A 27,810-nucleotide genomic window follows, 5' to 3' on the forward strand; every position below is an offset into this window, starting at 1 on the left:
TTCCTCTCCCTCCCCTCTTTTCCTCTGTCTCTGTCTCTCTTTCTCTATGGTGGTACCCTTCCCCCTTTTCCTTCTCTCCCCATGCTCATCTAATAAACTCTGTAATATAAAAAAATAACCAAATGTTTTATTGCTACACATTGTTTTAATATTTTTATTATATTTCTCTTAACCTATCACTCACTATCTGACTTACTGTATATTTTTCTGGCCTTCTTACTGTTCATTTCTGTGTCCATCTTCACTTTCTTAGTCAAACAACATTTGTTGTTTAGAAAGATGTCTGCATTCTTATTTTGCATTAGTGACTCCCAAATCATGTCAGTCTTATGTTCATTAAGGACACCTTATTTTGATGGTGTCACTTACTTCCAGGATTACTTAGGAGACAAAAAAAAAAAAAAAAAAAAAAAAGAGAAGTGCTGTTTGCTGTGTAGTTTCTCCCAAGGCCAAATCCTTTCATCCTTTCTCTAGTCTGAAAATCTATTTGCTCTGCCAATTAAACTAATTCAACTAAGTCAGCCATGACCTCCTACAGGAGGTAGGGGACAGGTAAGAAATCTATTCACAATGGCACAAGAACTGCTCCCACTCCCTGCGTGCCACCTGCTAATGAGAGTCTTGGCATACCAGACACTAGTTGGCAAAGATAATTATCAGTGGTAAAATCAAGTTCCTAGTGAGTTTGTGTTCTGACTAGTACTTGAGTCTTTCCCCTCAGGTCCTGCCACTATCTGAGTATAAACATTGCTTTTCTGTTATGGTATGTGGAGTGCGATGAGTAGGCCAAGGTCTAGGAGAGGCAACTTACACTACTGTTGTTTGTAAGGGCTTGTTATTCCTTCATCTCTGAGCAACACAAAAACACAGTGCATAGGTGTGGTTCAGAAAAGAAAAATATTTTCTATTCTCTCTCTCTCTCTCTCTCTCTCTCTCTCTCTCTCTCTCTGTATGTGAGTATACGTATCATTTCTTTTTCTTTCCTCTTTTTACTACTATGTTTTAAATGAAAGATGATAAAAACTCAAGGGGAAATGAAAGATTAGGAATGTATTTCCTCAAATCCACTTACTTTTCTTCCTGTGTTCCTATGTCAATATGCATTGCAATCAACATCCATGTAATTACTTAAGTTTGAAGCTGAGCTTTCCAACTGGTCTCTGGACTGCTTGCTGAGTCTCTTCTATGTCACTTTTACACCTATTAAGCTTAGGTCTCATTTTTTTTTTTTTTTAGTATGCATTTCTAAATTTCTTTCAAAATTTTATTTTTTTTTAATTTTTTTTTTTTTTTTGGTTTTTCGAGATAGGGTTTCTCTGTATAGCCTTGGCCATCTTGGACTCACTTTGTAGACCAGGCTGGCCTCGAACTCACAGCGATCTGCCTGCCTCTGCCTCCCGAGTGCTGGGATTAAAGGCGTGTGCCATCACGCCCGGCTTCTTTTAAAATTTTAATTTGTTCACTTTACATCCCAACTGTAGCCCCCTCTCTTGTCTCCTGATCCTCCCTTCCTTATTCACCCCTTTCCCCTCCTACCCTAGTCCACAGAAAGGCAGAGCCCTCTTCCCCATCATCTGAATCCAGCTTATCAAGTCTCATCCGCACTGCCTGCATCATGTTCCTCTGTGGCCTTGCAAGATCATCCAGCCAGGGGAAGTGATCGTACCCAGGTTTTTAAGTTGTTGATGGATATTTGAACTCAGGCACTTGTGTTTTCATAGCAAGGGCTGATCCTCACTGAGCCATCTCTCCAGACAGTTTCTCCCTTTACCCGGTTATTTCTCTCCTTCAAGACCAAGGAAGATCAAGAAGTCTTGTGATCTCTTCATGATAATTTAATTTTGTGTCCTCCATAACACCATTAGGAGTGATATTAGCCCTTGTCATACAAGCTTGTGTATATGTAATAATCCAAGAAGGAAAAGTGTGTGTTGTTGTATTGTTATATATTCTAGCACTGAGAAGTTGCCATGGTATGCTTGCAGAGGCTAAATGTGCCTCTGGACTTAAAAAAATGAAGGAGTCAATATAGTTGGTGATAATTCTGATAGGTTTGCCATTAAATGTTATTTGGCCCTTTTCCCTTGCAGCTTTTAATATTTTTTCTTTGTTCTGTATGTTTTGTGTTTTGATTATTATGTGACGGGCAGTTTTTCTTTTCTGGTCAACTCTATTTGGTGTTCTGTATGCCTCTTGTATGTTTATAGGCATCTCTTTCTTTAGATAGGGGAAATTTTCCCCTGAATCCCCTCTCCTATGACTGTGAATGAAGGGGACCTCTTCTTCCTATATATGCTTATAGGGTATTAAGTCTCTTCTTGGTAGCCACTTCTTATTATTATTTCATAAGCTATTAGACACATTTCTAGAAAGTCCTTGCCTATGTCTGTCACTTAGAGAATTTTCCTCTAGCAGTTTCTGTGTTTCTGCACATATATAATAAAGGTCTTTCATTCATTTTGAACAGATTTTGTACTACTCAAAGTACATGTTAACTTTCAGTATTTTAAAACAAAGACTGTGAGATAAGGTTATGGGAGTTCTAGTAATAAAATATGTTATTATAGCTATTACATAAATCAGTGTAAATATTGATATCACCTAATTGTTTACTCTGGAAGGTTTTCACTGTTGTCCTTCAGAGATAGATGTGGATAAACATGAAAGGCGGCAAGAGTTCAGGCCTGAGGAGCACTTGCCTGACATCACCCCTTGCCCACTTCCATCTTCTACACACTGTTATTTCTAAAGTACTGCGTCTCAGGTTTACATTTTCGCTTCTCTGTGGCCAACACCATTTCTGGTCTACAAATCTAATCCCTGTGTTTTCTTGGACACATGTAGTGGTCTCTTTCTTGCTGAGCATTAGTTTTGCTTCCTTAACTCCCTTTCTGCTGACTAGCCTGGAGACTGTCCTAAAACACAGGAAGCATTTTGATATTCAAATGGATGCAATCAGTGAGAGGCACTAGGAAGAAGAGCCCAGGGGAAGAGCTGGACACGGTGTTGTCACTTCATGCCTTGGTCCTAGCAGTGACTGTAGGATGATTCAAGTTTATAGCTTCCTCCAGACGGACTCACAGCCATAACTCCATCTCATACAAGGCACCATTATCATTATCCTTATGCTTAACAGCTTAACTATAGGAATAATACAGATTTTCTGATATCAGAGTTCTTAGGCACTCCATATGTTGTTGTTGAGCCCTTAATCCTGTTATTTCTATAAAGAAAAAAAATCTCTTCCCTGTTAGGTCCAAATTGCACCCTCCCTCCAACCCCTGTGAGACCAAATGGCAGTTTTGGTGAAAATGTACTAAACAGAAGGGGCCTGCCCTGGTAAGTAGCAGAGTTGTTAGTGGCTAAACAGAAGTCCACATTCAGTATTTCCCAGGAATTGTTAAGGCTGTTTTTTGTTTACCAGGAAAGCAAGTCTCTTAAAGTGGGATTTGTGTAGGACAGGGCATCTAGGTCTCAGTTAACTTGAACATCCTATATCAGCTCAAAGATCCCCTCCATGGTGTGTTGACTGGCATTTACAACCTGCTTACTTTTCCATCACTTCCCTTCCCCCACCCTTTGGAGATAGCTTTGGCACCTTGATTTCCAGTGAATTTTTCCCCTACCCTTGGAGGGAATCTAAGGGTCTGTTTCCAAGCTTTCACTGTATTGCGATTACATTTCCTAAGCCACTGTAGCTAAACCTTTACTGCAGGGATCTGTCTGACTTAGCTTTTGTATTTCCCAGTTGTCAATAGAAAAATATATTTACTTTCCAGGATTTAGTGCCAAGGAGTAAAAAAATGAGCAAATTAGTCAGAAAACTTTCTAAATGATGAAGCTGAAACCCACAGAGACTTCATTACGCTTTTGGTTGGTTCATGGTCAGTCACTGAAGTCATTCCTGACCATGACTCATCATGCAGTTGCGTGTCTTCCCTTCACCAGTTTTCTTGGTTCCTCTTAGAGAGAAGCGACCAAGCCAGTCACCATCTCCTTCCTTTTAGAAGGTTTGCAACAGCCTCTTGTAAGGCCCAGCACCCATAGTTTCAATTATTTGCCCCATGCAAATCAGATCACTTTTATCTTATAGCTATTTTGAACTGTGTGTAAAATATCCTTATAGTGACTGTCACTTTCTCCGGCTTTCTTTCTAGCTACCCACCATTTATAGCTTCATATTACACTATCGGTTCTAATTTTAATTCTCTAAAATTATTATTTTCCTCAGACTACAATACCTTCCCACATTCTCTTCCCTGCATTTTATGTGCCTGTGAGTCTCCTGAGTTGCTAATTTTTACCCATAGTTCATAATTTTAACCATCGGCTCTGCATTAGTCACAGTTCTCTAGAAGAACAGACGTGACAGAATGAATCTATCATCTATCTATCGTCTATCTATCTATCTATCTATCTATCTATCTATCTATCTATCTATCTATCATCTGTTAATTATCTCATCTATCACCTATCATTTATATAGCACCTATATCTCTATGTATATATTATCTATCTGTCTATCTATCTATCTATCTATCTATCTATCTATCTATCTATCCATCTATCTTTTTCCTTTCTATATATAGTCTATATAGCATCTATATCTCTATATATCGTCTATCTGTTATAGTTATTTTTATCAAACTGCATTTGTTTCTCAGTTTCTTTCTTATCCTGGCTATCACACAAATAATTGAAACTCTATTATATTATTTTAATAAGAAAAATTACAGCACAAGAACTGAGCAGTTATTAATCTATTCATAATCCTCTTATGTTAATCTGGCTTCTTTCAACATACATCCAGATATACTTTCACTTTTTAGCTTTCCTGCTGAGCTCTCTCTCCTGGTCTCTTCTGGACATGGCCTGTGGCTCAATCCCCTACTTTCTCTTCTAACTCCTCCTCTCCTGGCTTGTAAGAAGTCCAGCCTCATTCTCTTCCCTGCTCAGTGATTGGCTGTAAGCTGCTTTATTGGCATACCAGAGGACAATTGAAAAGCAAGGTTTACACAGCATTAAGACAGGAGATTCTAAGAACAAGGGAAGAGTTATAGGAAGGAAAAGAGAGGGGGAATTATGTTTTATGTTTTAATTTCTAAAATAAAAGTAAAAAATGGATTGTTTGTTACTGGAAGAAACTGTAAACAGGCAAACAAAATTGAGAAGAAAATGAAAATTTCTGGACAATTAATATGAAGAGCATGGGCAAGCCAGTACTTTCTTAATGTTGTGTCTAATCGGTTGTATTTTTCCTTACTTTCTGGTCCCTAGACTCAACAAAGTCAACCTTACTTGCTTATGGGAAAGTTAAAGCCACAGTCTTTCACTATACTAAGTAAGACAGATTGTAATCACTCTTTTTTTTTTTCTAATTCCCACTCAACTATTTTAAAGTTTTAAAAACGCAACAGATGATATGTCATTTTAGGCTCTCTCTCTGTCTCTCTGTCTCTCTGTCTCTCTGTCTCTCTGTCTCTCTCTCTCTCTCTGTCTCTCTCTCTCTCTCTCTGTCTCTCTCTCTCCCTGTCTGTGTGTGTGTGTGTGTGTGTGTGTGTTATTTATTATTTTATAGTGAAATTGTGATGTAATGAAAACACAAAATTCCACATAGTATCTAAAATTTTACCTGAATACTATTTACTACTTCATCAATTTTTATATTATTCATCACAATTTGTTATTGTACTAACAGTAAACCTTGTATAAGACAACTGAGAAACTGTTTGCCCCTTAACCAAGTTTGAAAAAGCACTATCCTCATGCTGCTGATATTTGCTAATCTTTAGTGGTATTACCCATTTTAAAAAGTGTGTTCCAGTTTTAATATTACTTTGACCTTTGTTTAATGCTAGGTTAATAGTTGTATTTCCTGGAATTTGGACTTGAATATGAAATATAACACTGGATAATATCCAGGAAATGAAACTAAACAAGAAAGTGGCCCATCTTACTAAACCTATTGCCAGCACTACCAGAGAGAACTGTAAATATATTTTTATAAAAACATTGAAATGTTCTTTTTAAAAAAAAATCAGTGCAAGACATTCTGGGCTAATTGGGAGAACTCTGATCTGGCTCAGACACTGATAACTAAGTCTGGATCCTATCCTCACATTTCACCTTATCAGCCTGCCAGGCTCCTCATCCCTAAAATGTCGGGAATGACTTGTCCCTAAAAACCCCTCCTGGTTCTACAGTTCTGTGATTATCATCTCTATCAACCAACGGTCTTTGTAGTTTTTAATAGATAGATGGTTTACTCTGAGAACATCTGCTATAGTCTGTAACATATTTTGCAAAGTCCTTGACCTTCATTTTACTGTAGAAATCAGATGTTCCATCAGATTCTCTCTTGTTTTCCTGAAAGGCCATCAAGTACACTTGTGCCATAAGCAGCATCAATCTGACTGAAAAATATGCTAGATTTGTCAATGTTACCTTTAAGTGACTTCTTTAATCAAGGCTGTAAATACCACTAATGATATAATTCAGATCCATTTTACCACTAGAAGTTATATAAGTAGCCCTTTCACAATTTTATTTTTATACATATTGCCAAATAAAAATATTCTTGCTAAAAGCATCACTTCTCCAAATAATCACACACTCAAAAATAATTCTATGATGCACAGGCTTCCATATTAATTGAAGAAACATCCTGTCTTCATTTCTCCTAATGAATGAAAGTTTCACTATTATTCATATTTATATCTATCATTTACCCCAAATTGTTACTAAACACTGAGATTTATTTACTTATTTATTATTGTGTCCACATGTTTTGTTGTTTGTTTTACAAATCCTGCCTGTAGCAGACAGTTTGGCCATAGTACAGTCTTGTGCTACCAGCAGTAAACTTACCACTTAGTAAACAAAGTAGGAAGGTAGAAAAAGACAAAGTTAAAACCCAGCTTCAGATACACAGTGAATTTGAACTAAGATTCTTCGAAAAAAAAAAAAACTAATTAAAACTGAACAAAACATAAACCAATATAAACTCAAAGTTTAGGTCATAAAAATGATAAAACAATTTCAATTCAATTCACTATAACCCAAAGAACTATCTTCATGTATATAGTGTATAGATCTGTCATCTATCATTTTATTATTTTATATATGAAAATATAAATATGATAACATTTCCATCACATGTATTTATGATAAAATTACTATTTAAAAAGTGCATCTTTTCATCATTAGTCACTAGCCCAAGAAGCCCAAGGTAGAAGGGATGTCAAGCCACACACATGCACATAATTTATTAGAATGGTGAAGTTCTGCACTCTGCCTGGCTGAGCTTGCTTCCTAACGATGTGGGGGAATGCCGAGAGGAATGGTCACCTTGAGAAATATAACAAATGCCACTTGAAATAGCTGTAGTTCATCTCTTGTCCCACATTTATCAGGGAGTACTCAGTAGTCACCAGTTAGGACAAATTTAGTAACAGAACAGAGCTGTACATAAAAGCCTCCCTGGGCCCACATCATGGACCACATGCTGGTGTCACATGCTTACAACAGCATCATTCTGTTATAACATCATGCCTTTCCTCTGCAGCTAATCAGACACGTGTCATTGAGCATACTGGGCTTTCTAGAGCTGTTCCTTGCATCTGTTTGTGGCCTGGCATTTCGGAAGTGAAAACATACTTTCAGCATCTAGTAATCAAGTATTGATAGCATCTCCCAATATCATTTGCCTTTAAAAAGTATTACTGTTAGATTCTGTGTGTGTGTGTGTGTGTGTGTGTGTGTGTGTGCAGACACACATGGTAAGTGTTTGTAGGTGCATTTGCCATTGTACATTATCTATTCATGGCTTTTTTGAAAAGATTTCTTGTTTCATTTTGATTTTTACTCAGAATCTATTGATCAACCCATAAAGAAATATTAAGAGTGGTACTCAAGCTTGTATATTTATAAAAAATATTCTTAACAGTTTGTGAAAGTTTTCTAGGAAGTATAATGGGAATGCGCATCTGCTTATGTAGACCTCTCATGCCTGTTGTCTTACGTGCGTCTGCTTATGTAGACCTCTCATGCCTGTTGTCTTATGTGCATCTGCTTATGTAGACCTCTCATGCCTGTTGTCTTATGTGCGTCTGCTTATGTAGACCTCTCATGCCTGTTGTCTTATGTGCGTCTGCTTATGTAGACCTCTCATGCCTGTTGTCTTATGTGTCTCAGTGTTGGCATGATTCCCTTCATTTCCAACCACAAATTCTAATCAGCCTGTTTATTCTGGGTGCCTTGAGTGTCCACTTAAACTCTGCCATACCAAGAGCTCTGAGTCTGTTAGGTTTGGTCCTGAAGGTTCAGGTACTTATGGAGAGGAAGATAGGAAAGTGACAGTGGGACGGGGAACAAAATTATTCATGTTTATTAACTTCATGACAGTGAAAAATGCCTAAATATGGCTTCTTGTATTCACTATTACATGTATGGCTAGGGTACAAAAGTCCACCTTGGTAGAGATGAGTGGACTGATGAGAGTCACATGTGTGGACTGATGAGAGTCACATGACCTTCTCAAGGTCAGGCCATTTTGGAAACATTCCAAGCTCGGGGCTTCTAAATGAAGCTCCAGGATTCTTTCCACTACTTCATTCCCAGCGTCTTCTATTCTGGGACCATTATCAGTGGTGCCTGAACATGTATTTGGGGATTTCTGTCACTCACTTAAGAACTTCATAAGGTGCTTTGATTACAAAAGCAAGAGAGCTGAAAGCTTTGATAAGATGGCAACTAAGGATGTTTCAATCTATCAAGTAGGGCGGAAGGACTTAGACAATGTCTTTCTTTCTTCAAAGGCAGTGTGTCCAGAATTGCCTGGGACTTATCACAGCTTCCTGGGTTAAACAGGGAAGCATGTGGCTGTGTTCTCAGGATAAGTAACTTTCCTTCCATTAACCTGGGGAAATATAGGCTCACATGGACTGATTTCAATCTGTACAAACATCCCCATGTCGCTGGTGAGGGAGAGGTTCTATGATAACCGCCGAGAAGTGCATGCAGCAGGTAGGACCTTGGCCTTTAAGCCACACTAACTTAAACCGTCTAGAATGCTGTTGCTGAAATGTACGACATTCTCTCCCTACTGTAGTTATAACATCAGATGGCCTTCCAATCCCTTAGGACTTAGTAAAAGGCACATTTCTGACTTTTGATCCCATATTTCAGACCTAATAAATCTGGATCTTCTGAGCTGGGTCTTGTGGATATTTTTATTAAGGTCCTCAAGGTAATTCTAATGTGTGGCCAGCTAAGAAACATCAGCTGTCCTGAGTAGTCTGAGCACAGAAGCATCCATTGATGAGCATGGTTTGTGCGTATCTATTTCTTGGTCACTACAGCTTGGATCCCTTGCTCCATTAGATGGTGGCTGTACTCATAAACATGGATATGTTAGTCTGCAACATCCTGTAGCATCCTTCCTGTGATACGTGAATAGAATGAGTGATGATTCGAGAGCTGGCCGCTGGTCCAAGTCACATAATGGAGGAAAAAAGCCAGTGTCCACACTTGTCACTGTTTCCCAGTTTCTATGCCAGTTCTGCTCCTTCCTCTTCCTTTTCCACATTACCCATTTTATAGCATCTTGCGCGCATCTACATCTGCCTCCTTGCATTCCTGTCATATTAGGTATGTGTGGTATGTCTGCGGACATATTAATGTGTGTTGGGAATGTCAGATATGTCACTGGTTGTTTTTTTTTTTCAGTCACTCTCTACCTTTTCCCCCTTTAATCTGGAAGTGTACAAGAATATATACAGATTTGCAATTGGATGGGATTATATATGTCCACATTCCCTCCAACTCCTCTTCATATCCACTCTCAAAAGGCCTCCTTCCCAACTTCGTATCTGGTTTTTTACTCTTCTTGCCTCAGTCACACCCTTGAAGAAAGCTCTCTCTTAGCAGGTATCCATTGCTGATAGAGCCTCATCTAGGGGCAGGACTTTGTGACCATCTAATTGTTTCATGCTAAGATTTTGTCTGGTTTGAGCTTGCACATGTCTTGTGTCCATGTGAGTTCATATGTGCAACTGCTCTGTAGTGTTCAGAAAAAAAGAAAAAAAAAACACACACACACACACACACGAAAAACAACCCAACCCAACCCAACCCAACCAAATCAAACCAAAACTGTTTTCCTTGTAGTCACTTACCACCTCTGGCTCTTAGAACCTTTCTGCCTCTTCTTTCATAACGATCCCTAATCCTTGGGTGAGGGGTGTGAAACAGATGTCACATTTCAGTATGAGTGGTTTATTTACATTACCATTTCTCACATTATCAGTTTTATCTCATCCTGTGTGCTTCTCAGTCTGTCTGCCCTCATTATTATTATTTAAGTGTGTGTGTGTGTGTGTGTGTGTGTGTGTGTGTGTGTGTGTGATGTAGTGTACATGTTCATATGTGTGTCTGTCAGTCAGCAGGTATATCATTGGCTTCTTCCTTCTGTCAAGTGCTACCTTTTAAAAATTATTCTTGAGGATCTCTTATGGTAATACAATCAGAGGTGATCATATATAAGCCCTATTCCTCCCCCAACTCCTGTTCATATTCACTTTCAACATATCCCACATTCCAACTTCAAATCTGTCTTTCTTATTCTTCTTCCTCTGGTCACTGTCAATTCCTGAAATCCCTTAGTAAGGGGCGTCGGTGGAGATCTTCTACCTCACCTCTGCCAAGATTATGGCTGACTTTACCTTGTACAGGTCTTGTGCAGAGCTAACCACAGCTGGCATGGATTAATGAATTTGATAGCCATATCCCTGTCCCAAGGACAACATTTCACAGCACTCCTCTCCATCCTCCAGCTGGCTTTTATGTTACTGCTGGTATTTCCTGAGCCTTGGAGATTGGGGGATTGATACAGACATTGGACTGATGCTGAGAACTCGGCTTCTTATTTGTAATACTTTGACCAATTATCTAAGCTCTATAGAGGGTTTAAAAAAAAACAAGGATCACTTATCAGATATCTTAACTATCAGGTATTTATATTACTATCCATAAAAGTAGCGAAACAAAATAGCTGTATGGCTGGGAGTCACCACAACATGAAGAACTGTATTAATGGGTCTCAGTATTAGGAAGGCTGAGAACCACTATTCTATAGTTACTGTTGACCAGTACAAAAAGAAGCTTCTTTGATCAAGGTTGAGAGCAACCCAAGTCTATGGGTATAAACAAATGATTTAAGGCAATTTGACAGCATGTTCATTTCAAAAATAACAATACCTGGTTTCACGCTAGGGCTTATGACCTCCCCAGCTTTTGATCTTGACAGGGTACACTACCAGGAATTCCTTTCTGTGGAGCAGGCCTCAAATCGAATCAGAAGCTTAGTAACCCCAAAGCAACCATGACACCATGGTGCAGCTTGCCAGGCAGGTCAGGATCACAGCTTGCAAGGGCCAGTGAAGGTAAGACCATCACTGTCTTCTGTCTTCTAGCAGCCCACATAATATCTGCTGCCACTGGGAATCCCAGCCAGCAGGGATTAAGTTTTCTGGTTTGTTTGCATTTATTTCTCTGTGTCCTGTTGTTAAAGGATGTGGTGTCTTCAAGCAATAAGGCTTTTCCATGTAGTTATAATGAGTAAACAACTGCAATGACAGTATCCTGTGTTGGTTTGGAGACCACTGAGTTCTTCCTACCAGTAGTTTGAAGGAAGGCACCTCATACCTTCAACTGTATTTTTATTTACTAATCCATGCATTGTGGGAGTAACGTTGTCTACCTATCCAGGGACATTCCATTTAAAACGAATTCTCATTTTAAAAAGTTGTATTTTGAAAGTAGCTTAACGGAGGGGGAGACCTGGTGGCACTCAAAGGAAGGAGAACAGGTTACCAAGAAGAGACTTGATACCCTATGAGCATATACAAGGGGAGGTAATCTCCCTCAGGAACAGTCATAGGGGAGGGGAATAAGGGGAAAATGGGAGGGAGGGAAGAATGGGAGGATACAAGGGATGGGATAACTATTGAGATGTAACAAGAATAAATTAATAAAAAAAACTGTTAAAAAAAAAAAGAAAGTAGCTTAACAACTAGTAAACTTCCATAAACTTTTAGCGCCGATTCTTGGTCTTGGTCAAGCTACGCGCTGCTTTCTTCTTTTCCCATCATGCCTGGGGCTCATGGATAGGCCAGGCTGGCCAGCCAGGGGTTGTAATCATCCAGAACTCTGTGCCACCAGTCTCTGGCACTGGGAACTCAGACACACGTGCTGCATCTGGCTTTTACCTGTGCACTCTGTGTTTGAACTTGGGTCCTTACACTCACACAACAACTGTTCCGCCAACGGTGCTATCTCGCTAGACCAGATATTTTCTTTCACTTTCTCTATTCAGAAAGTTCAAAAAGTTTAAAAAGTCAAACTAGTCGAAACTCAACACCTGAAGATTTAATATTTAAGTTACTGGTATCTGGTCCGCATTCTCTTTGGAACTAGAGCTTAATGTTTTCAATATAGTCAAGTAAGCTTAATATATTTTGTTTCTTAACATTTATTTATTTACTTTATGCATATAAGTACTCTGTTTTCATCCACACCAGAAGAGTGAATCAGAGTCTATTACAGATGTTTATGAGCTCCCATGTGGTTCCTGTGAATTGAACTCAGGACCTCTGAAACAGCAACCAGTGCTCCTAACTGCTCAGCCATTTGTCGAGTCCAGTCTGCAAGCCTAATTTCTAATGAAACACTAACTAATGTCAGTTAAAGGCAAAGAACACTGTTAGCCACAGAGCCTGTTCTCAAGGAACCCTCAGACAATGGGTGATATGGATGCTCTGGATCAATTGTATAGGTATAATCAATTTTAGAATATATATCTCAGAAGTCACACTGCTCATTGGAGTCATCAAAGTATGTCACAGAGATGACTTCAAACCTCAACCATGAAGGTAACGAGCAGGAACTTAAGAAAAGAATACAGATCAGGGACATAGATGAAATATACACCAAGACCCTGGCATGGTTAGGGAATGTTACGGAGTTTGGAGTGGTTAAGTGAGGCATTAACTTTTTTCTATGTCCACGGTGCAAAACTGCACCACGTTAGTTGTCTTTGGTTTTTCATTTAGCCACCTTGAAAAAGCTGCAGCAATAACTCGATCAGTTTAAATGCCAGGACTTCTTGTTGGATAGATAGTCTTTACAAACACGGATTCATCTAGACAAGACACTTTAGTAGATGGAGAAGGTCAGAGGAGGAGCAAAGTTCGGAAACCATTACTGAACGTTAGACTTGGAGGGACTTTGTGCTCCAGGGGCGTTTGACTTGAGCCTGTGGGCAAGAGGGCAGAGAGAGGAACTTAAAGCAGAATGCTTCCTGTGAGTATTTACTCTTCACAGCAATGTGTGGAATAATTTCAGAGATGGTAACAGTAACCAGAGACTTCCCATATTAAGAGAAGATGGAGCAAGCGGCCAGTGCTCTAAAGACTTTTGGGAAATGCAACAGGCAGGGATTGCTGTTGATTGGGATCAAATTATGGCAGAAACTGCTTAGACAGAGGTCAACTCTGAACGTTAGGGTGGTCTTACTAGAGAAAACTAAAAACTAGCTAGTGGTTTCCCATAAATCCTTCTCTGCTTTTTTATTATTAAATAATTTTTATTTTTTACATATATATTTATATTATTACATATATATATATGTAATAATATAAATGTATATGATACACAATCATACACACACACACACACACACACACACACACACACACACACACACACACTAAATTACCTATAGCAAGAAGAGCCACGACACAATCAGGAACTATAGAAATGCTACATTTTTAGTGTTTTGGCTATTTGTACTTGACAGCTTTGAAGAAAACATCTTTCCTATCTTGGTGAGTCTAAAATTCTGAATGTAAACCAGTCTCTATCACATCTTGTAATTATCAACTTAAAACATCTATCTAGACCTAAAAGCATCTTAATTCTTAAAGAACTAAGCTTCATTGTAAAACTAAGCTATCTGGTCTTCAGTTCCATCAGCAACTTGAGAAGGAATAAACTTGATTACCTGAGTCTGCCAGGAGTGCAGGTAAGTAGCTTTCCAAATGAGAAGATAACAGAGACAGTTTGCTACCTGAATAGTTACCCCAATTTCTTTATAATGTTGGAGCTTCTTCTTCAGCCTTCTGGCCCAATATATCTGACATACATAATTGTGAGGCAGGAACTATTGAGGACTTGCTTACCCTGTCTTGGCAGAGTTTGGCCATTGACTCTGCCTGCATCCGAGCTTACCCTTTTTTTAGGCAGAATTCTGTCTGTGGTAGAAATGAAAATATTATGCCCAGTGGCTTGTTTGCCACATTTGAAGCCATCTCCATAAGGAGGTTCTTTGATGCTCATCATCCTCTTTGAGGTAGGGCGGGTGTTACCAGGAGTTAAGCTGTCTCATTGTCAGTTAGTCTTTAAAATAATAAAAACATTTTTAAATGCCATAGCTGTGCATGTCTCTGAAGCTTTTGAAGACATTATCTAACTATTTTACCTTATCTTTCTATGGAATGATATCTATCTGTTGTACCTAAGATAGATTATTCTTGTGATTAAAAATAGACTAGCAATTGATATGACCATGATTTGATTAGCTAACAATTAACTTGTATAACTTATTTACCATAAATTGCTGCAATAGCTCTTAAAAAGTATTGGAAGTAAATCTTGCATTATAATTGAGTTATATGGGTACAGTACCTTATACTGGAGTAGAAATATATATATATGTGTGTGTGTGTGTGTATGTGTGTGTGTGTGTGGTGTATGAAGAATAATCTTACATTTGAATTCTATACCACTGTATCTAAAATTAAACTTATTTTGCACCTATATACAAATTTCTATGCCAGTGAGTTAGATAGTTGAAGTGTGTGCCTTCAAGATTTACCAGAGTTCAGTTCAAGTGCAAAGATATGCCACACAAAGGCAAAATTCATGTGGCAGCCTTTCCATTGCCAACCCCAGCCAGGCATTAGCTCCAGGAGGCTTTTCCCATTCAGAGGGCTGTAGGGTTTTGACAGTTTTGACTGAATGAATTATTTTATGACTCATCCTACTAATCACCCATCCCCCAAAATGAATGGAATGGGTTGAATTGGTAGCATATTGTCCTTTATTGTTGAAGACACTGCCGTGTTAGATCAATAGTACATTTCCTTATAACAGCAGCAATTGCTAATCACATAAAAATATTAACCAGAAGAGAACCACTGTGGCAAAGGTTGTCTTCATAACTCCTTAAGGCAAAACAATTCACAATGCCATCTTATTACAAAGAAAAAGAATGGCTGAGTGTTCAGGTTTCATGTCTCCATACTCTTTGATCTAAACTTGTGGTTTAAAAATTTTTTTGGTGCCTGGACCAATCCTCAGAGATTTTTTTGGCTTAATTCCCACTACTGCAGCTCAGAGTCCCCAAAGATCCCCTGACAATTCGAACTACAAGAAGAGACAAAAACAAACAAACAATAAACAAACAAACAAACAAACCCTTGCTTTAAACCTTATCGCTTCACTAATTTCTATTTGGCAGCATACTGGATACCCCATACAATCTCAATGGTGCCCCCTTCAGTTCAGTTAGATAGCACACTGCAGCCACTGTGCCTAAAACTAATGCTCAACCAAACTCAAATGTAAGTTTTTAGTAAATCTAATTAACTGGTATGTTTCTTGGAAAAAAGTTGCATCTTGGGAAGTTTTCCTCTTTTAGAATTATGCTATAGATTTTTATCACATATTTTTTGTACTTGTCAAAAGTAACTATAATTGTATTTACTTGATTACTTATACATACAAGAAATCAAAAGAATCACAGATACCAAATGCTTTAAATCTGGAAAATGCATGCGGTATCATGGTAGTGTTCTTCAGAACTATGCTGTTGAGGGTGTCAGGAAGGAGCTAGCTATGCAGGGAAGGGAACTGAGGTGGGTAGGCAGTGCCATTGCCTGTGGTTTCCTCATTGCTCTGGAAAGCTTCTGCCTCCATTTACTCATGACAAGACTGCAGAGAGTTCCAGGCCAACTAGATATGCAGAGGTTTCATGAAAAAAAATCAGTTAAATAAAAGGAAGTTCAGAACAGAGCTAGGCTGAAAGGTTTTACAGAGTTGACTCTGTCGTAGACCTAGGGGAGAGTGGCATGGCCTCTGATGGCTGGCCATGCATGAGATCTGTGAGGGAAGGCAATAGGAACTGAACATCGCTAATTTAATATTTGTGTTCCAGTTGTCAGTATACTTCTGTATGTATGGAACGGAATAGACATCGAAGACACATCTGACCTAATCAATTATTTTACCAGCTGTTTGACATTGAATTTAATTATTCCCCTTTGAAATCATGTTTGCTTTTCTGCTAAAGGGTGTGGTAAACCCTTCTCCCCACTCATGGATTCCTAAATGTGAAAGGACCCAGCTTAGAGCTGACATCCTGACCTCTACCCATCCTTATCCACCACAGCTGGAAAACAAGTCAGTCTTCAGGGAAGTAGAAAATGTCAGGTGATGGCCACCCACCGCGGTGATGTAAAGTCAAGAAGTGTGTGGAACTGAGCTAGTGAGGGAACTCAGCACAATCCCAAGGCTTGACTTCTCCACTGGAGCCACAGTAATGCATGGTCAGTTCCCTGTGTTTGCACAGGAGGAACCAGAAACAGAAGGTACAGCCTCTTCCTCAACAGGAATACCTCAGCCTGGCCTGCAGCAGGCAGCAGGAGCTCTGGCGCTCAGCAGGGACTCCGCAGGAAGAGCCCAGGCTCCACACACTTCAGTTTTAAATGCCACTGCCTGGGTTTTCATTTAATTAAGAAGGCTGACCTTTAGAGAGAGTTTTCCCCCCTTCCTTTAGCTTAGTTTATATGATCCTAATGGGAGCTGAAAATCTGATGCTAAACAGGGCCAAGTATTTCACTGATAAGGCCAAAGCATTGTTCCTCTTCTTACAAAAAAAAAAAAAAAACTTAATGGGCATCGTTACAGAGGCATAAGCCAAAATCCCTTTCGAATAAATCTGACCTCAAGCTGTTGAGTAGATGGCAAGAACATGAATTGAGAAGATAAGGCCCTAACTGAGCGTGTATCAGAGAGGACAGCCCATCCACCAAGGAGCCCAGGACCCTGGAATAGATAGCCGTGTTAATGAGCTTTATCTTAAGTAAATTGAAGTTAACTTCTTACTTAATCATTTAAACCCTTGGGCTGAAGGAAAGATACTTAAAGCTCTGGCCACACACAGCGTTGTGGAGTGCTTTACCATGGTATGGAGTCCTATGTGCTCACTGATGTTGTCCTCTGTATTGCCAGGAAGGGAGGGATGGCCCTGCGCAGACAAAGTCTGGCAATAACCTGGCCTCTTCTCTGCCCTGGCTTTGTCTGCAGCTCTAGTAAGCCAGTCTCTGGGTGAAAGAGAGAGACCTCTGCCTGAGAAGTTCACCTTGGCCTGTTGGTATAGCAGCTATGTGCTGGATTTATGGGGCGTTTTTGTGCCTTTTAAATTTTATTTTATTTTATTAATTCATTCATATTACATCTCAATGGTTATCCCATCCCTTGTATCCTCCCATTCCTCCTTCCCTCCCATTTTCCCCTTACTCCCCTCCCCTATGACTGTGACTGAGGGGGACCTCCTCCCATTGTACATGCTCATGGGGTATCAAGTCTCTTCTTGGTAGCTTGCTATCCTTCCTCTGAGTGCCACCAGGTCTCCCCATCCAGGGGACGTGGTCAAACATGAGGCACCAGAATAAGTGTGAAAGTCAGACCCTACTTTCCACTCAACTGTGGAGTATGTTCTTTCCACTGGCCAGGCAGCTCAGTCTTCATATGGGTCCCCTATTAAGGGAAGCAGGGGCTGTCCCTGTCATGAACTTTGTTGTAGGCACTTTGATCACTTCCTCCTGGCAGGGGTCTAACCATGCCAGAGAGGAAGAGGATGCAGGTAGCCCTGGTGAGACTTGGTAGGATGAGGTCAGTTGATAGGGGACAAGGGGTCCTGGAGAACTGGGGGGGGGAGGAGGGAAGAGGAGGGAAGGAAGGAGGAAACCAGGGAGGGGGCTACAATTAGCACATAAAGTGGATAAACGTTTTAAAAATGAATTAAAATGAAAGAATTTATATTGAGGGATACTTTTGTCTCGTATCCATGGAGACTGTTTATCTCTATGGAGTGAGACCCTCTTCCTGGCTGGCTCGCTAGTGACCACATCTAGATGCGAGATGATTCAGTGTAGTACTCTTATTCGGTGCTCAGCCTGCATCCGTGACTGCTCACTCAGCTTCTGGCCACTGAGACTAGCAATGGGATGCCTCAAGGTCTCACCCAGCTGCTAAGCAGCTTCTCAGTGACAAGCCAGAGACAGCTGATGGACAGATGAAACCGAGTAATGCCACATCTATCACAACTGGTGCTTGGCTCCTGAGAAGCTGAAGTTTCTGTTTCTGCCCCTGTGGGCAGCTATGCTCTTGTACTCTATGCCTGCAATGAGGTTTAGTAGAAAAGAAGCAGGCTTTGATTCTCTGCTTGGAAAAGTTTGCCAAATATCATTAAATACAAAATGAGACTACAGACAAATAAATACAGTGCAAATGGCTCTCTGAACAAATGCTCCTGGGGAAGGTCTATATCACATTGTACTCACTGGTTCTGTCTGTGTTAGTACAGATAGTAAATTAGCACTGCATCTCCACATATACTCCACTGAGTGAAAAGACAGCAGAATCCTCATGTTGTTAATCCAATATTCTTGCTCCAGTTGTCAGTATAACTTTAAGTGAAGAAAAAAACTGATAAACACTAAGGTAGTAATTCATGGCAGTTCCTTCCACCTTCCCAGAAATCACCTTTTCCTTGGAAAATTTGTCCTTTATGATTTTTTGCGTTGGAGGTTACATAATTGGCCACATACCTGAAGAAGATGAGGGAAAGAGATGCTATAAACAAAATTGGTTTTGTGTGCTTACTGATGCCTATGGTTACACATAGCACATATACAAAACAAAACCACCCTGAGAGAGTGGGGAGGGACACACACACACACACACACACACACACACACACACACACACACACACACACACAGAGAGAGAGAGAGAGAGAGAGAGAGAGAGAGAGAGAGAGAGAGAGAGACAGAGACAGAGACAGAGACAGAGACAGAGAGACAGAGACAGAGAGACAGAGACAGACACAGAGACAGACACAGAGAGACACAGAGAGACACAGAGACTGAGAGACAGAGACAGAGGTGGAGAAAGAGACAGACAGAAAGAAAGGGGGGAGAGAGAGGGAGAGAGACACACACAGAGGGAGACACAGAGACAGAGACAGAAAAACTCACATGCCAGTAGTACATATATAAGCTCTCAAAATAACAAAGTTAAGATTCATTTCTTGTTTTTGAGCTCTAGTCTATGGAAGATTCCTTTCTCCTACTTTATAACTCTTTATACACAGCAGATATAAGTCAAGGTCAAACACCAATGTTTATCATATGCTATTCCCTTTTTATGATAGCAGTAACAGTTTATTTGAGTGACATTAAAACATCTCCTCATCCATGATAATAATAGAAAACAAAAATCATTCACAGAGGAGTCTAGGTAGAGGGGGACTATCTGGAGGGGCCAATATAGAAAAATCTATGAAGGCTTTAACATTAATTTTCAAGTCAGGACAGACATACATAATTTTTCTTCTTGCTCTTTTATTGTATGTTTCCTGGTCATTTACAACATCACTAATATTTTTCAGGTGACTTTTTAATCCCTGTGACAGGCTTAGCACAATTCAGTCAGTGTGCTAACCCCTCCTGGGTCTTGCTCCCACCCCTTTACCTACATTCTGAGATCATGTTTTCTTTTCCAGATGATGGATCTGTGAGGCTATATAAATTTAGTAGCTATCACTGTTGCTCTGAGCTGGTAACACTGGGCTATTCACTTGGGGCAGGGTGCATCTGCTGAGCACACTCTTTCAGGAGAGTACATGGGAAAACTTTCTAGATGGAATAGTTCACAGCAGAACATAGACCTCACAACACTGGTCTGGGACGTACAGAAATATACAGGTTCATGCAGACTTATTACAAATGAAGCCTTGAACTTCTGATATACTGTGAAATTTCCGTTGGCATCTGTATGTTTGTTGAACAGGTGAGATAGACAACTACTACACATGGATTGATCCCACCCACCCCCTTTTATTGCTCCATGGAAACTTGTATGTGTAGGTAGGCATATAGCTGTGAAATGGGAGAAAGAAACACATTTTCAATTTTTAATGAATTATATGTAGAAATTACTCATTTAAATGCATCCTATTCAATATCTCTCCCCTATCTCTTTTTCTTTTCTTTTTTTTTCTTTCTTTCTTTCTTTTTTTTTTTTTTTTGGTTTTTTGAGATAGGGTCTCTCTGTGTAGCCGTGGCTGTCCTAGACTCACTTTGTAGACCAGGCTGGTTTCGAACTCACAGCGATCTGCTGCCTCTGCCTCCCAAGTGCTGGGATTAAAGGCGTATGCCACCACCGCCCGGCCCTATCTCTTTTTCTTATTCCTTTCTTTCTTTTTGGGTGAGTGTTCATTTGTATGATACCTGAACGTGCATATGGAATGTGTGCCTAAGCCAGAAGACAACCTTGGCTGTAGTTTCTCAGGTCTCTCTTTGGTCTGCAAATTGCCAAATAAGTTAGGTTGCCTGCCCAGGAACCCAGAAGGATCCACTCATTTCTGCATCCCTGGCAATGTGATTACAAGCCAAGATTTTATGCCTGGCCTTTTAAAATTTGTATTTTTTTATGTGGGCTCTAAGAATCAAAATCCCCTTCTCATACTTTCAGGGCAAAAACTTTGTCTGCTGAGCCCCGGCCACAGCTCCTGTTTCCTTTCTCTTTAGAGAAAGAAGCTTCCTTACTTCATCTCTTAGTTTAATGCACATCTGTTTTCCTAATGGAGGAAAATAAGAGGTTAAAGAAAGAAGACAAGTCTGTCACATGTGGCCAAATTTGATGAGGTCTGAGATCCTGTTCTGTTAAGCAACATTGAGAGAATGTTGTGTCAGTTTCCTGATATGGTAGGTCCATCCTGCCAGGATACTCATTAAGACTTTGAAGGGAGACCCTTAGAACTCAGGAAATAAACAACCCAGAAGCTCTAAGAAGTCCCCGAAAATGATTAAATGCACTAGGTTATTCCCTTTCCAAGCTTATATAAGCCTTAAGGACTGCTTGGAAATACGCTGAGATAAACTGAGCTGCCTAGAAGAGGCAGAAACCAGATGAGCTGCCCGATATTACTCAGACTGAGTTGTGTGGAAGAAACACTCTCCAGCACGTTGAGCTGCCTACAAGTTGTGCAGTTAGCAACACAGGTTTCCAGCTTCCATAAGCCATCACCCAGGCTGTGCTGTGGTGTGGTGTGCTGATGCAGCTGTCTGCGCCATTTCTCATCATATAAGACATCCCTCGGCCACTCTCCTGTAACAACAATGACTCATTGCTTTACCAAGTTGATTTTCAAGGCATCCTTACTTTGTTCTAGTATCGATTCCTCATCTATGATGAGCAGTAGATGTTCTTTCACCTCCTCCTGGGAAGAGGGACACTCAACAGAGAGACAGGGCTGTCCGTGGTAGAAGGAAGAAATAATTAAGAAAGCAGGCTAATGAGATGCCCCCTCCCTCCCCCCTCCCTCCCTCTCTCTCTTTCTCTCTCTGTTTGTGTGCATTTTACAAAATTGTATTTCATTTTATACTTTGGATTCAGCTATCTTTCTTCATATTGTGTCCCCTTTATAGTATCCTGAGCAAGAGAGCCTATAAGGGTTGCTCAGAGACCCAGCAATGCTCAATGGAAACTTTCTGGACACTGCAGTGATGTTCTTGATGCTTAGAATAGGCCGACCTCAGAAGCCATACCTAGGCCATGCACATGTATATACGTCATTCTGTGGCTTACAAAATGTCTATATACTCTCTACTCTTGTGCATGCCTGCCGGTGCTCAGAAAAAGAAACATTAAAATATTTTAATGAAGGAACCAGCCCCCTTAAGAACCCCCATTAAGGCCAAAGTCTGTTAAAATGTAAAAGTCAGCCTACTCAGTCCTCCCTTAAAGACCCCCATTAAGGCCAAAGCATGTAAATTTCTAGAGGGTCTAGCTTGAACCAAGGACAGACAGATATCAGATCACTCTGTGTGTGTGTGTGTGTGTGTGTGTGTGTGTGTGTGTGTGTGTGTCAGGGACAGGAAAAACTTTGAAGAGTCCAACTTGACTCAAAGTCTCAGTCTGTGCTCAGGGTCCAGCTGGACTCAAGGACAACCAGCTGTGTTTAAAATTTCCACTACCCCTCCCAAACTAAAAAAGTTCCTAAACGCCCCCTGTGACTGCTTCAACCAATCTTTTCCATAGGTTAACTCGCCCGTCCACCTACTATCCAACCACCAAACGCCAAGACTTGTAAGCTGCCCTGCTTGCAGCTTTTCTGCCCAAATGCCAACCAATCACATGCTGTAAAACTCATTTCTTCGTCTAAAACCTATAAGAGGCCTGTGCCTCTGTTTCTTGGGGTTTGCAACTTGAAAGATCTAGACAGACCCCATCGCCATGGCTTAATAAATTCCTATGCATTTGCATCAACAATGGACTCCATCTATTAGTGGGGACTCTGGGAATAGACTAGGGCTCTTTCTAGAGGTCTCAGTCTTACATTACGATGTTCCCAGAGAACGGTTGCCATATCTTGACATTTTTACGTATATATTTGTTTTTTTTTTTTTTTTGCTAGAGAGATGTCCTTAATTTCTTATGTGAACACAGTTTAGTTTGCAGTATTTCCAAGTTCAGAAAGTAACTTGCGTGCTTCTCAAATAAAGACATGATTTGTCCATAACTGAAAAACTAACACTTATCTTACAAATGAGTAACAAAAACATGTTTTGTTATTTGTTATATGTCTGGGTAAATGAAGAAGATCTTTCTGGAGGGCCTTAGTGATGCAAAAGCCTATTTATTTTACTAATGGCTTTTTGAGTTGATCCCCAGTAAGAAAAAGAACTATGATAAGTACAATGACTAACAGCAGACAGTTGACAATACTTTTACATTTGTCTAAACTTTATTACGATAAATTACAGTAACAAAAAAGAGAAATTTGCAAAGTTATAACAGAGCCAATTTTGACACTGGAGTGGGAGTCAACTGGAAGCAGGAATAAGAGCAATTGGAAGTTGTTGCCAGGATGTATTGCAAGGAGCTTTGGGCTCTGACCATCTGAGTCCACAGTAAGAACCTGAGTTGTGGGGAATTTATCTAAGCAGGGTATGAGGGTGGGGGTAGTTAAAGGAGTGTGTCTTAGGTTTTTACTTCCACCTCACACATCTTTTCCGCACAAAACACTATAAACAAAAATGTGCCCATCTCAGGAAGTTTTCACTGAACACACACAAAAAATGCTGACTACGTGTTTTAGAAAGAATTGTGTTTCTATAAATAACAGCTTGCAGTCTCAGAAATGCTTCAGTGGGTGCCTTCCGAAAGACTGATCCTATCTGCAGCTGTACCTCTAGCTCTTTGGAAAAGGTTGTAAGGATGAAAGCATGCAGAGAAAAACTGAGTGGCTCTTATAAGTCTAGGTGATAATTTTTTAAGGCAGAAACCTAATTGATATTTAGCCCCTGAAAAATGCACACAGAAATGGAAATTGCTTTTAATATGGCATGGAAACTGTTGGAAGCCTAATAAAGTGGAGCGGTTTGGAGAATTTTTATACATTCTCTAATGTATAGGTGATTACCAGCAGGGAGTGTGACAAGACAGACTGAATAAAAGGTTGGAACAGGAAAAATTTAATTTGGATTTATATCTTATAATGTGAATGACATTTTTCCACTTCAGATTTCTCTGCAAATTGTGCTTGTATATGTGTACTTGCCTCTATTTAATTCTTGAAGCCATTTTGCTGTTTTATCCCCTTTGTTAAATTAAAAAGTCTCTTGTTCTTTCCTGTGACAGAGTGGAACTGTAGTAAATAGTCACCTTTACTTTTTCTAAAGTAATCATAATTTGCTAATTTTATGCTTTTCTTTCTTCATGCTTAGAAAGTTCTGTTTCTGTCATTATCTGATACTGCCTTTTATTACCTTCACTTTAATGAAACAGCTTTAAAGATTTCACTTTTGCTCAGAAAAATAACACTCCCGCTGCATGCATTCTGACTTCTATTGCCCCTGAAACTAATTTACCATTTAACAACACAGAACTGGTGGAAGACCAGATGTTAATGTCAGTTCTTTCTTTTTAGCAATTAAACGTAGTAGCATGCTTTGCTGTTTTGCAGTCAGGTGTGTAGGAGAAGCCTGGTAGAACTGTGTTCTTCTGACCGGGGCCTCCTCTTCTCCTTTCCTCTGCCATTGTGCACTGTACACCAGACTCGGGTTCTTGCCATGTATTCTCACAAGACGTTCAAAATCAAGCGATTCCTGGCCAAGAAACAAAAGTAAAATTTCCCTATACCTTCAATGGATTCAGGTGAAAACTGGTAACACAATCAGATACGAAAAAAGACACTGGAGAGAACAAAGTTGGGACTGTAAGGATTCACACAATGCCAAGGCTGAGGCTTCAGACTGCTTCATGGTCATATGGTCATTGATCGGTCCTACCAGAAGGGGTTCAACGTTTTTAACCTGGAGACTTGGTCATGTCTAAATGTGTGTGTGTGGGGGGGTTGTCCAGTAATAAAATGTATAATGCTTCAGAGAGAGAACGGCGGGGGGGGGGGTAGGGTCCTGGTAGATTTTTCTGCAATGAGTTTTAGATCTATGGCAAATAGTTACATTGTTGGGTATATTAAATAATCTGTAAGTGTGCTATAGGCACTAGGCACATCATCAGTTCTTCAGGAGTCCTGGTTTCCTTTCTGCAGCTCTGCCAGATATACATATAGATCATCCTTACTTTGAGAGGGATAAGGTGGACCATGTGTTGTCACCTTTTTACCATAGGTGGTGTAATCTGTAAGAATAATGAGGCTAACAGAGCTTCGGAGTCCATCCTGAACTGGCTCATCATCACCATAATGTAGGTATGTTGAAGTGTTTAGATATAAAATCATTGTTAGTTTAAAGTTTCAATTTTTAATTAATTAATTAATTGTGTGTGTGTGTGTGTGTGTGTGTGTGTGTGTGTGTGTGTGTGTGTATGTGTGTGTACATACATGTGTCTATGTAGGCCAGAAGAGCTGGGATTATAGATATTTGCGAGTCACCTGATGTGGTGTTCCTATCTGGACTCTTGCCTTCTGACAGAGTGGTTAACACTTTACATCACTCTAACACCCCTGATCTTTACCCCAACTCAATTCATTTACTCAATTTATTGTTAATTAGTGTTGGCAAAAAGGGAACGCTTGGATAACATTAAATAAAAGTTGATTTTTCTCCCTGACTCATTAGCGTTATGTAACAATAGCATATGTTAGTTTTTAGAAAATCAATTGCTTTTGAATTATTTAACATCCAATTATTATTCTTTTTCAAACTAAAGTGGAAAGCCACAGAAGGAAAAGAGCCAAGGAAAAAGCTAAAGAGACTTATATAGGCACAGAGACACACATTGGAAGCCATAATATAGGTTCACAACATCTGGAAGGTAAAACAAGCAAACAGACAAAAAGGCCTGACAAAGTATGATGAGATAACGCCCCTCCCCCACAAATGCCACTGAGTTCATTTTGTGTTGGCCATCTACTGCTGGGCACTGGGCCTGGCCTTAAGAGTGATTTGTATATCTAGTGAGACTCCACTGGGGAAAAGTAAGTTTTCCTTTGTGAGTGGCTATGAATTGGAGGCAGCTTCTAGTTTAGGGATGGGGTGTGTGTTCACTTGCTCTCTCAGCACTGGGACCACAATTGGCCTGGAACCAAAAAGGTCCTGTGAATGTTACCCCAATCTCCGTGAATTCATATATGCCTTGGTCCTATTGGTTTAGAGGGCTTGTATCTCCTCTGGGTCCTACAACCTTTCTGCCTTTTCTTCTTTGCTGAGCCTTGAAGGGAGAAATTTGAAGGAGACATCCCATTTAGGACTGAGTATTCCATGATGCTTCCCTTTCTGCACACAGTCCAGCTGAGGGTCTCTGCATTTGTTCCCATCGATTGATGATAGCTGAGCAAGACATTGATCTATGAATATAGCAGAATATCATCTAAAGTAATTTTATTTCTGTGTTTAGCATCATAATAGTATTTGGTTTTCCCCTAGGTCTCTGGCTTATGTAGTATTAGGTTCTTGGCCACCCATCCAGCTCTGGGCATGAGTTTCATCTCATGGAGTATGCCTTAAATACATTATATTTTGGCTAGTTAATCTCATAAGCTTCATATAACTATTACATCAGTGCATCTTGCAGGCAGGTTACCATTGTAGATCAAAGGTTTATAGCTAGCTTGGTGTTCACATGTCTCCTTTGGTAGTGTGCAGAGGCCCTTCCAGAACCATAAACACTAGACAGTAGTAGTGAAGGCTCTAAGTAGACACTAGATTTACATATTTATGTTCAATGAGTTGTGTAGATGTTATCTTCAGAAGTAAGGCCTTGCTGATAGCCTGTATAGAGTAACTAATAGCCATGGCAACAGCCTGGACTGTTTGGAGGTTCCCATTGGCCAACATCTCCATTAGTTGTAACCATTCTCACACCTGGAGGCTTCATCTGGTCACAAGAAATTTCCCAGTTGTGGCTCCATTTCCCTGATATTTAGTGATTTCATTTAGATCAGCTTCATATCTGTATTGATTTATGAAGCTTTTACTGTATGAGGTTTCAATACAACCTTTCAAATGGCCCTTAGTTTTAGCCATCCCTCCTTTATTACCTCTCTCCCTCCCCTCTTTCTTCCTCCTCCCCATATGATCCTCCTATTTCTTCCCCATCCATCTATCCATCCATCCATCCATCCATCCATCCATCCATCCACCCATTGATATTTCCCCTTCACTGGGAGATCTGTTCCTCCCTAAGTCCCTTACTCTATATACAACTTCTTTAGTTACACAGGTTGTAGCTTAGCTGTCTTTGACTTAACAACTAACACCCACACAGAAGCTTATATTTGTCTTTCTTGATCTGGGTTATCCCAATCAGAATTACTCTTTTTTTAAATTTCCATTTATTTACCTGCAAATTTTATGTCATTTCTTCTTCTTCTTCTTCTTCTTCTTCTTCTTCTTCTTCTTCTTCTTCTTCTTCTTCTTCTTCTTCTTCTAAATTTCATCATGAAAATGTACCACATTTTCTTTATCTATTCATCCATTGAGGACATTTTGTGCTTTTCCAATTTCTGATTAATATGAACAGAGCAACAATACACATAGTTAAGTAAGTGTCTCTGTAGTAGAATGTAGAGCCTTTGGGTATATATGCCCAAGAGTAATATAGCTGGATCTGGGGTAGACCTATTCCCAGCTTCCTGAGGAACCATCATACTGATTATCATAGAGGCTTGCTGATTATCATAGAAAATTTTGCAGTCCCACAATCAATGGATGAGTGTTCCCCTTATTCAGCATCCTTGCCAACATAAACTGTTGTTTCATTGATCTTGGACATTCAGACTTGTGTAAGATGAAACATCGAAGCAGATTCCATTTTTAAGTGATTTTCAGGCATTTTTATTTTGTTCCTGTTTTTTTTTTCTTCAGAATTCTCTGCTTAGATTTGTATCCAATTTTAAAATTGGGTTATTTTCTTTCTTGACATCCACTTTTTAAAATT

General features: G+C 39.8%; 1 pseudogene across 1 annotated transcript; it reads left to right on the top strand.

The window, feature by feature from the left end:
* The first annotated feature begins 24,479 nt into the window (after positions 1–24,479).
* On the top strand, positions 24,480–24,629 carry LOC311603358 (large ribosomal subunit protein eL39-like; annotated as a pseudogene). Its single transcript has one exon. The product of its transcript is annotated as a large ribosomal subunit protein eL39-like (transcript).
* Positions 24,630–27,810: the final 3,181 nt, after the last annotated feature.

The sequence above is a fragment of the Acomys minous genome (assembly GCF_964271855.1).
Source record: "Acomys minous genome assembly, chromosome: 8".
Lineage (NCBI taxonomy): Eukaryota > Metazoa > Chordata > Mammalia > Rodentia > Muridae > Acomys > Acomys minous.